General features: G+C 35.6%; 1 long non-coding RNA gene and 1 pseudogene across 1 annotated transcript in view; one reads left to right on the top strand and one right to left on the bottom strand.

Moving 5' to 3' along the window:
- Positions 1–12,581, bottom strand: part of LOC134728586 (uncharacterized) — a 194,391-nt gene that overhangs the window by 53,021 nt on the left and 128,789 nt on the right. The gene's annotated exons all lie outside the window — the stretch shown is intronic.
- Positions 2,508–3,266, top strand: LOC100977613 (thioredoxin reductase-like selenoprotein T; annotated as a pseudogene).

Below are 12,581 nucleotides of genomic sequence, written 5' to 3'. Positions count from 1 at the left end.
AAGCGAGGGAAAAAATGAACATCTGTCTTTATTTCATGTTATACACAAAAATTAATTTAAAAAGACACAGACCTAAATATAAGAGCTAAAACTATAAAACTTCCCTAAGAAAACGCAGGAAAAAATCTGTAAGAAAGAAGACATCTGTAAGAAAGAAGACATCTGTAAGAATCTGTAAGGGCATCCATAAGAAAGAAGAGGGAGGGAGAGAGGGAGGGAAGGAGGAAAAAAGCATGGAGGGAGGGAAGGGAAGGAAGAGAAGGAGAGGAAAGAAGAAAAGGTAAGGAAGCGAAGGAAAAAATGAACATCTGTCTTTATTTCACGTTACACACAAAAATTAATTTAAAAAGACACAGACCTAAATATAAGAGCTAAAACTATAAAACTTCCCTAAGAAAACGCAGGAAAAAATCGGCACCTGACGCTGAGCAGCCGAGCATGCGACGTGGCCTGCACCTTGCACAGGGCCTAGGAACCCATGGCCGCCTTGAGGGCTGAGGGTGGGCACTACCGACGCTGCCACGGCCAGGTTCAGCCCTTGTTGCACAAATTCACCAAAAAAAAAGGAAAATGAATGGATAAGAGAAAATCGTATTGGAACAGTGGGAATCAGCAATTTTGCACAGGAAGCTTTTTGGGAGATGTTTACTGTAGTCTGCCTGAAATTGGGACAAAATGGAACAAACGAAACTAGTTTAGTGCTTTGGAAAGTGTGAAAGCTGCTACTGAACTTTATTCTCCTCTATCAGAAGAAGTTACCAAAATTAATGAAGCTCTTGCAGAAAATCCAGGACTTGTCAGTAAATCTTGTTATGAAGATGGTGGGCTGATCAAGATGACACTGAGTAACCCTTCAGAACTAGATGAACTGATAAATGCAGAGGCATATGAGAAATATGTAAAATATACTGAGAGGTGAAAATGGAACCCCTAGAAAAACTAGTATGAAACAAAATTATTTAAAAAGAGTACACACTCTATGATTCTATTTATATAGCATTCTAAAAAGCCAAACACTATATTAGACAGTAGTGGTTGCCTAGGGCAGGGATGGATTACAAAAGGACAACCTTTTGCAGTGATGGAAATGTCCTATATCTTGATTGTGGTGGTGGTTATACATCCGTATACTGCTAAAACTCATCAAACTATATACTTTAAAATGATGAGTTTTACTGTATTAAAACTATCCCTCAATAAACCTGACTAAAAACTAAAGTAGAATGGCAGTTGGCCTGATGCCATGCAGTGTGGAATTCACGTAGTAACCTGTGAGTGAAACCTTTTGACATTTTTAGAGAGAACTGAAAGTGCAATGGTTTTTATAGGGTCTCTTTGTTTGTTATTAACCAATTTGAAGTCTGGTACAATGCTAAATTCCGCAGTGGGACTGGAATTTGGTTTGCCTAGAATAACAGGAAAACAAACTGCTGCTTATAGTGAGAAGTGGTAGAATATAATGGTTAAAAAGAAAACAGGATTAAAATAAGATGCAACTACATACCTATTCAAATGGCCAAAATCCAAAACACTAATAATATCAAATGCTGGCAAGGATGTTGCACAACAGGAATTCTCATCCATTGGGGGTGGGAGCAAAATGATACAGCCACTTTGGAAGACAATTTGGCAGTTTCTTACAAAACTAAATATAGTCTTACCATATAACCCAGCAGTTTCGCTCCTAAATAATTACTCAAACACTTAGTTAAATTCTAGTCAAATACTTGAGTTAAAAAAATTAAATCCACATAAAAACCTGCACATGAACATTTATAGCAGCTTTATTCATAATGGCCCCAAATTAAAAGCAACCAAAATGCCCTTCAATAGATGAATGGGCAATCCAGACAGTGAAATACTATTCAGCAATAAAAGGAATGAGCTATTAAGTCACAAAAAAATATGGAGGATCCCTAACTTACTAAGTGAAAGAAGCTAGTCTGAAAGGCTATATACTCTGATCCCAACTACAGTCATGCACCACACAATGACATTTCAGTCAGTGATGGACCATATATACCACTGTATCACATAAGATTATAATACAGCTGAAAAATTCCTATTACCAACTTATGACATAATCATCATAACATCCTAGCACAACACATTCCTCATGTTTGTGATGATCCTGGTGTAAACAAACCTACTGCACTGCCAGGCATATAAAACTATAGCACATGCAATTATGTACATAACTTTTTACATACACAAACATTGTACAACTGTATAAAAATATTTTATTCATATCCTTATCTATAAGCTTTTTTCTATTTTTTAAATTTTTTAATTCTTTTTTTTACTTTTTAAACTTTTTTGTTAAAAACTAAGACACACACACCTTAGCCTAGGCCTACACAGAGTCAGGATCGCCAATATTACTGTCTTCCACCCCACATCTTGTCCCACTGGAAGTTCTTCAGGGGCAATAACACACATAGAACTGTCACCTTCTATGATAATGAGGTCTTTTTCTGGAATACCTGGAAAAATCTGCCTGAGGCTGTTTCACAGTTACCCTGAAAAAAACATAGAGAGTGGCGGCGTCTGTGATGGTCCGGAGCGAGGCCTCGGCCAATCTGGGTGGCGTGCCCAGCAAGAGATTAAAGATGCAGTATGCCACGGGGCCGCTGCTCAAGTTCCAGATATGTGTTTCCTGAGGTTATAGGCGGGTGTTTGAGGAGTACATGTGGGTTATTAGCCAGGGGTACCCAGACATCCGTATTGAAGGAGAGAATTACCTCCCTCAACCAATGTACAGACACATAGCATCTTTCCTGTCAGTCTTCAAACTAGTATTAATAAGCTTAATAATTGTTGGCAAGGATCCTTTTGCTTTCTTTGGCATGCAAGCTCCTAGCATCTGGCAGTGGGGCCAAGAAAATAAGGTCTATGCATGTATGATGGTTTTCTTCTTGAGCAACATGATTGAGAACCAGTGTATGTCAACAGGTGCATTTGAGATAACTTTAAATGATGTACCTGTGTGGTCTAAGCTGGAATCCGGTCACCTTCCATCCATGCAACAACTTGTTCAAATTCTTGACAATGAAATGAAGCTCAATGTGCATATGGATTCAATCCCACACCATCGATCGTGGCACCACCTATTAGCACTGAAAACTCTTTTGCATTAAGGGATCATTCCAAGAGCAGCTTGACTGACATTATGAAGGCCTGTACTGAAGATAGCAAGCTGTTAGTACAGACCAGATGCTTTCTTGGCATGCTCGTTGTACCTCTTGGAAAACCTCAATGCAAGATAGTTTTTCCGTGCTGGCATAATTTGGAATTCTTCACATTCATGGAGTGCAATAATACTGTATAGATTTCCCCACCCCTCACAAAATCACCCAGTTAATGTGTGTTTTTTTTTAAGGTAGACATTACTACTTGTAACTTTTTTCCTTAGTCATATTTGAAAAAGTAGAAAATTGAGTTACAATTTGATTTTTTCCCAAAGATGTCTGTTAAATCTGTTGTGCTTTTATATGAATATTTGTTTTTTATAGTTTAAAATTCATCCTTTGGGAATCCAGTTGAAGTTCCCAAATACTTTATAAGAGTTTATCAGACATCTCTAATTTGGCCATGTCCAGTTTATATAGTTTACAAAATATAGCAGATGCAAGATTATGGGGGAAATCCTATATTCAGAGTACTCTACAAATTTTTGTGTATGTGTGTATGAGCGTGTGATTACCAGAGAACTACTAAAAAAACCAACTGCTTTTTAAATCCTATTGTGTAGTTCAAGTGTCATGCCTTGACCAATCTAATGAATTGATTAATTAACTGGGCCTTTATACTTAACTAAATAAAAAACTAAGCAGATATGAGTTAAATTTAAAAGTTTCAATTTATTGCTCAATGTTCCTGTTAACATTATATTTAACAATCGCTTAAATTTTTGTTTTTGATTTATGGATAATTTCTTCAGAGTACACACTTTAGACACACAAATAATGGTTCATTTAACATCTTTAGGATCATTGAAACTCATCTCACTAAAGAAAGTTCACTTGAACCTCTTTATAGCATGGATACTAGGTGAACAGAAATTACCTGGCTAATAATTTGTCTAACATCATATATCAGAATTGTATTGTATATGATGAACAAAACTTAAAATTTTTTTAATTTAATTTTTAAATACTGTTTCAGAGTTCTAAAAAGGCAGTTTTTTAAAAAACTTAAATTGATAAAGACTGTAAGAATAATTTAGCAGAAATAGAACCACAATGTAGAAAAATAGTCATGTAACAGCAGTAATAACATACTTCAGCTTCCATATAGGGATAGAAGTGGTAGAGCCAAAAGTTATAAGGAAGTTATAAGGTACAGGTTGAGTATCCCTTTTCCAAAAATGCTTGGGACAAGAAGTATTTCAGATTTCATAATTTTTTTCAAAGTTTGGAATATTTGCATTATACTTACCAGTTGGGCATCCCAAATCTGAAATCTGAAATGTTCATGAGCATTTCCTTTGAGTGTCATGTTGGCACTCAAAAAGGTTCAACATTGAGTCCACTTAACACTTAGGTGTTAGAAGACCTAACTTTCTGTAACCTTATAATTAATTAGCCTTATACTTTGTTTGTCATCGAATATTTGTTGAATGCATGTCAGGTAATAGTCTTGATTGTGATAGCTTCAAGGTGGAACATACTGTAATCTCCAGATGCTAGGAAGTTAGTCTAATAATTCACTGCAGAAAATTGATTAAATGGCTGTCCTTTTAATTGAGTGTGGAGCCATTAACTTAAGTTCTTCATATAGTGACAAGAGTCCTTAGAGATTGTTATTCAAGTTCCTTAGAAATTGTTATTTAGGTATAATATCATCTTGTCTTTGACTAGAGCTTGAAACCTTGTTATCTGATTGTGTACCACTCCAAATTCCCTGCCTTCTGCAAGTTGAATGTCTTGCTGAATGTGTCTAGGGGTTCATCTTCAGTAATCGACATTCCACTAGTGCCAGTTAACTTCTTTTTGTTTTTTTCCAGTTAACTTCATGACATGTAGACATTCAAAACTAGAGCCTTGGATGTTCCTGTGGACCTGACAGTTAAAAATATAAAGAACCTAAGATTCAAATCCAACTTTCTCTGTTTGCCTTGGGTTGAATAACTTATCTTTTGGAGAACAGCTTTAAGTGGCTTGGACACTGATAAAATTCAGCTATATTGTTGACACTCATCTCTTTTGTCTTATGCTTAGCCATATTTAAATCTTAAATTTAATAGAGTCTAGTGAAAAAATGAGTGGGAAGAATGAATATAAAAGTAATAATATAAGGAAAAAGGGAAAGTAAACTATTTAGAATGTAGTTTTGTTATATTCCCAGCATTTCAATATTTATTAGTTACTTGTAAATTACTGTGGCTGTGTAGCTTATAAATGTCTGTGCACTATATTAATTAGAAGACCATAGAACATGCCAGCAGGTTGGCTAATGCTATGGGGGATTTTACCACAGTTGCCATTGTGGAAGAAATTATTTGGTACATTAATAAAAAAAGTTGGTAAAACATGGTTTTATACCTCAGTGTATAAGATGTACAAGACAAATATGCTTATTTCTTTTTCTAGAATGTAAGTGATATTATTTGCTTATGACACTATGAATGACAGGAGTCAATCAGCCTTTACAGCTATCAAAATATAATGAGATCCCAATGATGATTCTTTTTTACTTTGAATGTTAATTAGTTTGGGACTTTGATTGGCTGGCAAACATTTTATCATTGTCAGAATTTAATTTAGATTTCAAAAATAGCTTGCAGGATTTTAAACATGGTGTCGTATTCTAAAGCCTTTTTTTAAAAAAAGAGATCTTTTTGAGAGAAACAAATGAGGATTGTAAAGTTTGGGGACTTACCTCTGCAGCATTGTGAAAATAAACTTTTATTAAGTTGAAAAACAAACAAACAAACAAACAAAAAACAAATAGAACAAGTACACTAAAATAATAAAAAGCCGAGTATGGTAGATACATAAACAAGTACAATAGTTTGTTTGTTATCATTATTGATAACTATGGACTCTAGTTAGTAACAATGTACCAATATTGATTCATCAACTATAACAAATGTAACACACCAATGCAAGATGCTAATTATAAAAGAAGCTGTGGGGAGGTAGGAAGCAGTATAGGTGGGAATTCTCTCTACTTCCCACTCAATTTTTCTATAAGCCTAAAACTGCTCTAAAAAATAAATTTTATTAATTTATACATATATTTGTAAATGTAGATGACAGATGCAGACTACCTGAGTTTAAATCCTGGCTTTGTTCCTTACTTAGTTGGGTGAACTAGGCTAGTGATTTAATCTCAACTTTCTTGTGTATAAATTAGAAATACTGCAGTGACTACTACATTATAAGATTGTTTTGAGGATTGATATGCATAATTTCCTTGGAAACTTGCTATTTAAAATATGGTTCTTAGACATGCAACATTCTCATTCACCTGGGAGCAAGTTAGAAATGGAGAATTTCAGCCAGGTGCAGTGGCTCACACCCATAATCCCAGCACTCTGGGAGGCTGAGGCAGGCAAATCGCTCGAGCCCAGGAGTTCAAGACAAGTCTGGACAACATGGAGAAACCCCATCTCTACAAAAAATTTTAAAAACTAGTGGGTGTGGTGGCCCATGCCGGTAGTGCCAGCTGAGGTGGGAGGATCGCTCAAGCCTGGGGAGGTCAAGGCTGCAGTGAGCTGTGATTGTGCCACCGCACTCTGGCCTGGGTGGCAGAACAACACCCTGTCTCAAAAAAAAAAAAAAAAAGAAAAAAGAAAAAGAAAAAGAAAGAAAAGAAAAGAATGGAAAATTTCACACCTCATCTCAGTCATACTAAATCAGCATTTTAACGAGATATACAGACTACTTAGGCACACATCATTGCACTGATTCATGTGAATGGTTCCCCTAGTCATGCACCTTGGGGCCTCTGAGAAAAGCACAATATTGAACTCTATCCTAGCCTCCCAGAGATTTTTAACCTCTACTTCTTCCAAGAATTTTTGTTCCTGGACTTAGAAGTCGGGGCAGAGGCAAGCCAGGAAAGGCAGCAAACCAGTTTAACTTCCTCCTCTCTCTCGTTGCCTTATATCTTCTTTTGTCCCTTTGCTCTCTGCCCCAATCCTCACAATAGTTAACAGCTACTTTACCCAAATATCAAACTAGCCAGTGAAGCTACTGAACATGGTCATTTAAAAAAAAAAAAAAAAAAAAAAAAGAACTTTCTTGGCCAGACGCGGTGGCTCACACCTGTAATCCCAGCACTTTGGGAGGCCGAGGCAGGCGGATCACGAGGTCAGGAGATCGAGACCATCCTGGCTAACACGGTGAAACTCCATCTCTACTAAAAATACAAAAAAAATTAGCCAGGCGTGGTGGCGGGCGCCTGTAGTCCCAGCTACTCAGGAGGCTGAGGCGGGAGAATGGCGTGAACACGGGAGGCAGAGCTTGCAGTGAGCCGAGATTGCGCCACTGCACTCCAGCCTGGGAGACAGAGCGAGACTCAGTCTCAAAAAAAAAAAAAAAAGAACTCTCTCAACTAGGAAACCTCTTCAGCCATTACTCTTCATCCCTTATTTGTTTGGTTGGGTTTTTTTTGACAATACTAGGACTTGGCCAATCTAAAATTCTAACAAAGCAACTTGCCAAAACTGAGAAGATATTGACAATCTGCCAGGCAGAGCCATCACAGCTTCCATTCTCATGCTCAAAAACAGAGGCTCCTTCATAGTGTGCCAAAGGTTTATACTGTGTCAGTTAAATTCTAGTGAATAAGACCACAGTAGACTAAACTCTTTCCTAAAGCAACCCTCCTCCTTACAGATGCCTTTGTTTTTTAAAAAAATTATATTTTTAATTTTTATGGGTACATAGTAGGTATGTATATTTATGGATTACATGAGACATTTTGACACAAGCATGCAATAACAATAATAATAATCACATCAGGGTAAATGGGGTTTCTATCACCTCAAGCATTTATCTTTTGTGTTACAAACCAATTATACTCTTTTTAGTTATTTTTGAATGTACAATCAAATTACTTTTTACGATAGTCACCCTGTTGTGCTAGCAAATACTAGGTATTATTCATTCTTTCTATTTTCTTGTACCTATTAACCATCCCTACCTCCTCCCCAACTTTCCCTGTCCCATTGCTCTTCCCAACATCTGATAACCATCATTCTATTCTACTCTCTTTCTCCATGAGTTCAGTTGTTTTTAATTTTTATCTCCCACAAATAAGTGAGAACATGCAAAGTTTGCCTTTGTGTGCCTGGCTTATTTCACTTAAGGTAATGACCTCCAGTTCCATCCATGTTGTTGCAAATGACAGAATCTCATTCTTTTTTATGGTTGAATAATATTCCATAGTGTATATATGCTACATTTTATTTATCCATTCATCTGTTCATGGACACTTAGGTTGCTTCCAAATCTTGGCTATTGTGAATAGGGCTGCAATAAACATGGAAGTGAAAATATATCTTCAATGTATCAATTTCCTTTCTTTTGAGCATGTAACTAGGAGTGGGATTGCTGGATCACATGGTAGCTCTATTTTCAGCTTTTTCAGGAACCTCCAAACTGTTTTTCGTAGTGGTTGTACTACTGTATATTCCACCAACAGTGTATGAGGGTCCCTTTTTCTCCATGTCCTTACCAGCAGTTGTTATTTCCTGACTTTTGGATAAAAGCCATTTTAACTGGGGTAAGATATCTCATTGCAGTTTTGATTTGCATTTCTCTGATGATCAATGCTGTTGCACACCTTTTCATATACCTATTTGCCATTTGTATATCTTCTTTTGAGAAATGTCTATTCAGATATTTTTCCCATTTTTTTGTCAGATTATTAGATTATTTACCTACAGAGTTGTTTGAGCTCCTTAGATATTCTAGTTATTAATCCCTTTTTAGATGGATAGTTTGCTAATATTTTCTCCCATTCTGTGAATTGTCTCTTCACTTTGTTGATTGTTTCCTTTGCTGTGCAGAAGCTTCTTAACTTGATGTGATCCTATTTGTCCATTTTTGCTTTGGTTGCCTGTGCTTGTGGGGTATTACTCAAGAAATCTCTGCCCAATCCAATGTCCCAGAGAGTTTCTCCAATGTTTTCTTTTAGTAGTTCCATAGTTTGAGGTCTTAGACTTAAGTCTTAATCCATTTTTATTTTTGTATATAATGAGAGATAGGGTCTACTTCATTTTATGCACATAGGTATCCAGTTTTCTCAGTACCATTTATTGAAGAGACTGTCCTTTCCCCAATGTATTAAATATGTTATTGGTACCTTCATCAAAAATGAGTTCACTGTAGATGTATGGGTTTATTTCTGGCTTCTCTATTCTGTTCTGCTGGTCTGTGTGTCTGTTTTTATGCCAGTACCATGCTGTTTTGGTTACTATAGCTCTGTAGTATAAATTGAAGTCAGGTAATGTGATTCCTCCAGTTTTGTTCTTTTCGTGTAGAATAGCTTTGGCTATTCTGGGTCTTTTGTGGTTCTGTATAAATTTTAGGATTGTTTTTTCTATTTCTGTGAAGAATGTCACTGTTATTTTGATAGAGATTGCACTGAATCTGTAGATTGCTTTGGATAGTATGGACATTTTACCAATATTGTCCTTCATATCCATGAATATGGAATCTCTTTCCAATTTTAAGGTCCTTTTCAATTTTTTCATCAATATTTGATAGTTTTCATTGTAGAAACCTCTTACTTCTTTGATTAATTCCTAGGTATTTGTTTTATTTGCAGCTATTGTAAATGGGATTGCTCCATTGTTTTTTTCTTACATTGTTCACTCTTGGCATATAAAAATGCTACTGATTTTTGTATGTTGATTTTTTATCCTGCAACTTTACTGAATTTGTTCATCAGTTTTTGAAATAGATTTGTGAGGGCAGTGCATGCATCTTTGAAGAGCATTAGATTAAGAATCTTGTAAAACACTCAATACCACAAAAATGAACAAGAGGAAAATTAACAAATCTATAATTTTTAATGCTAAATGCTGTAATTCATGATAAAGATATAACAAGAATATGTATGCATTAGATACTACAGAAACCAACTTTATGAAACAAAATCTACATGAGCTGCAAGGAGACTTAGAAACATGTTAATAATAGAATATTTTAATATATTAACTCTCAGCACAAAACAAGTAGACACAAAAAGTAAGGAGATAGCCAATCCAAACAATATATGTAATAACATATATCTTTTAGAGTTATGTTGAACCCTATACCTGAAAATAGAGAATACAACTTTTCAAGAACCTGTGTAACACAAATACTGGTCATATATTAGATCACAAAGAAAATACTACTAATTTTCATAATGTAGAAATATTACAAACAACACTCCCTGATCACAATATGATAAAACTAGAAAATACTTACAAAAATAAAACCAGAAAGGTCTTTCCACCTGGAAATATTAAAATCTTCTACTATTAAACAACTCTGGGTGAAAGAAGAAATACAGCTGAAACTATAGAATATTCAAACAATGACAATGAAAACAACTACATATCAGAATCTATGGGATACATAATAACAGCCACCAGAGGAAAATCCATAGCAGCTGTTAAGAAAAAAGAAATTACCCATGACATTTGTTAAAACAGTAAAGCAGAATTTATTCAGGACTATTGCAATAGTTACAGGGACTACTACAGTGAGGTTTTGAAGTACAGGAGACTGATTGGGCCCAGCTCCAAAAAGAATAAGGAAAAGGGGGAATTTATAGTCAAAGAGCAGAGTTGGGAGTAAGGGAGGTCAGTAGATAGAAAATTACTAAGAGAGTAGAGTAATCCTTGCTAAACTGACCTAAAAAGAATCTTGCTAACAGCAGGCCAAGGTAATCAGATATTACCTGGGAGATGGCGGAGAATGAGGAATTTGATCATATATTTAAGGGTAATCAAATATTGAGGGTGGGGGATTCTAGCTAAGCTGAGTTAGCAGGATTCTTGCTGAGGACATACCTAAAGATAGTGCTTACTTGAAAAAACAGCTGAAAGGAATCTAACTAGAATTTTATCAAGGAAAGAATCTTTGCACAGTAAACACTTTTAATCAGTAAAGATAAATGATTGAAGATAAATGAATTAAAATTTCAGGTTAAAAAAAAAAAACAAAAACAGAACAATAAAATAAGCCAAGATAAAGCACAAGGAAGAGCCCGGGCACAGTGGCTCACACCTGTAATCCCAACACTTTGGGAGGCCGAGGCAGGCAGAGCACTTGAGGTCAGGAGTTTGAAACCAGCCTGGCCAACATGGCAAAACCCCATCCTACTAAAAGTACAAAAATTAGCCAGGTGTGGTGGTGGGTGCCTGTAATCCCACCCATTCGGGAGGCTGAGACATGAGAATCACTTGAACCCGGGAGGTGGAGGTTGCAGTGAGCTGAGGTCACGCCATACACTCCAGCCTAGGCAACAGAGCGAGACTCTGCCTCAAAAAAAAAAAAAAAAAGAAGAAGCACAAGGAAGTAACTAATACAGATAAAAGCAGAAATTAATGAGGAAGGGAATAGAAAATTACAGTAGACCTAATTAATAAATTAAAATCTTGGGTTTTTGAAAGAACTAAGAAAATATACAAGCCACCAACTAATGTGATACAGAAAAAAAAAAGAAATCACAAATCTGCAAAATAAGAAATGACAAAGGGAAAATAACTACTGAAAGAAGAAATTTTAAAAATTATAAGATACTATTTTGTTGTATACCTCTATGCAAATAAATTTGAAAAACTAGATGGAGTGGATAATTTCCTAGAGAAATACAGATTACCAAATTACAATTAGCTTAAACAAACCACTTTCCACAGAAAAAACATAGAGAAAGTAAGAATTGCTCCTTACGCAAAAACAATCAAGCCCACATGGTTTTCCAGGGAAGGCTTGGTAAGCCTTCAAAGAGCAGATAGTCCCAGTGCTCTATAAATTGTTCCAGAGCATTAAAAAACAAGCAAAACATCCCAATTCCCTTTATAAAGTAAGTGGCACTGGTACCTAAACCTGAAGTACATCATATATACCTAAAATCCATATCTATCTATCCTAGAACCGATGTTTTATTTAATTGGGAAAGACTAGAAGCATTTCCATTAAGATCAGAAAAGAGACCAGCATGCCTGCTATCTCGATTACTATTCAATACTTAATTAGGGATACTGGTCAATGCAGTTAGACAAGAGAAATTACTTAGGAGCATAAGAATGGGTAAAGAAGAAGTAAAAATATTTCTACATTCCAATGAAAGACAGTATCCCTGGATGACCCTAAAGTATAATAAAACTAACTTAAACATTTAAAAATATAATAAGGTAGCAGAATATAAAATTAACATACAAAAATCAACAGCCTTCATATACACAAACAACCAGTTAGACAAATACTACTTGTGACGACAACAAAGAAAACTAAATATTTAATAAGCTTAGCGTGAGATGTGTGAAAACTATGTGAGGAGAATTTTTTAAATACTTTCAAAAGGCACCAAAGTAGACTTGAACAAATAGACATTGCCTGTCCTTGGATAATAAA

Source organism: Pan paniscus, chromosome 11 (genome assembly GCF_029289425.2).
Source record: "Pan paniscus chromosome 11, NHGRI_mPanPan1-v2.0_pri, whole genome shotgun sequence".
Classification (NCBI taxonomy): domain Eukaryota; kingdom Metazoa; phylum Chordata; class Mammalia; order Primates; family Hominidae; genus Pan; species Pan paniscus.
Note: the sequence above shows the minus strand (reverse complement) of the source record. Positions and strands in the feature narration are given on the sequence as shown.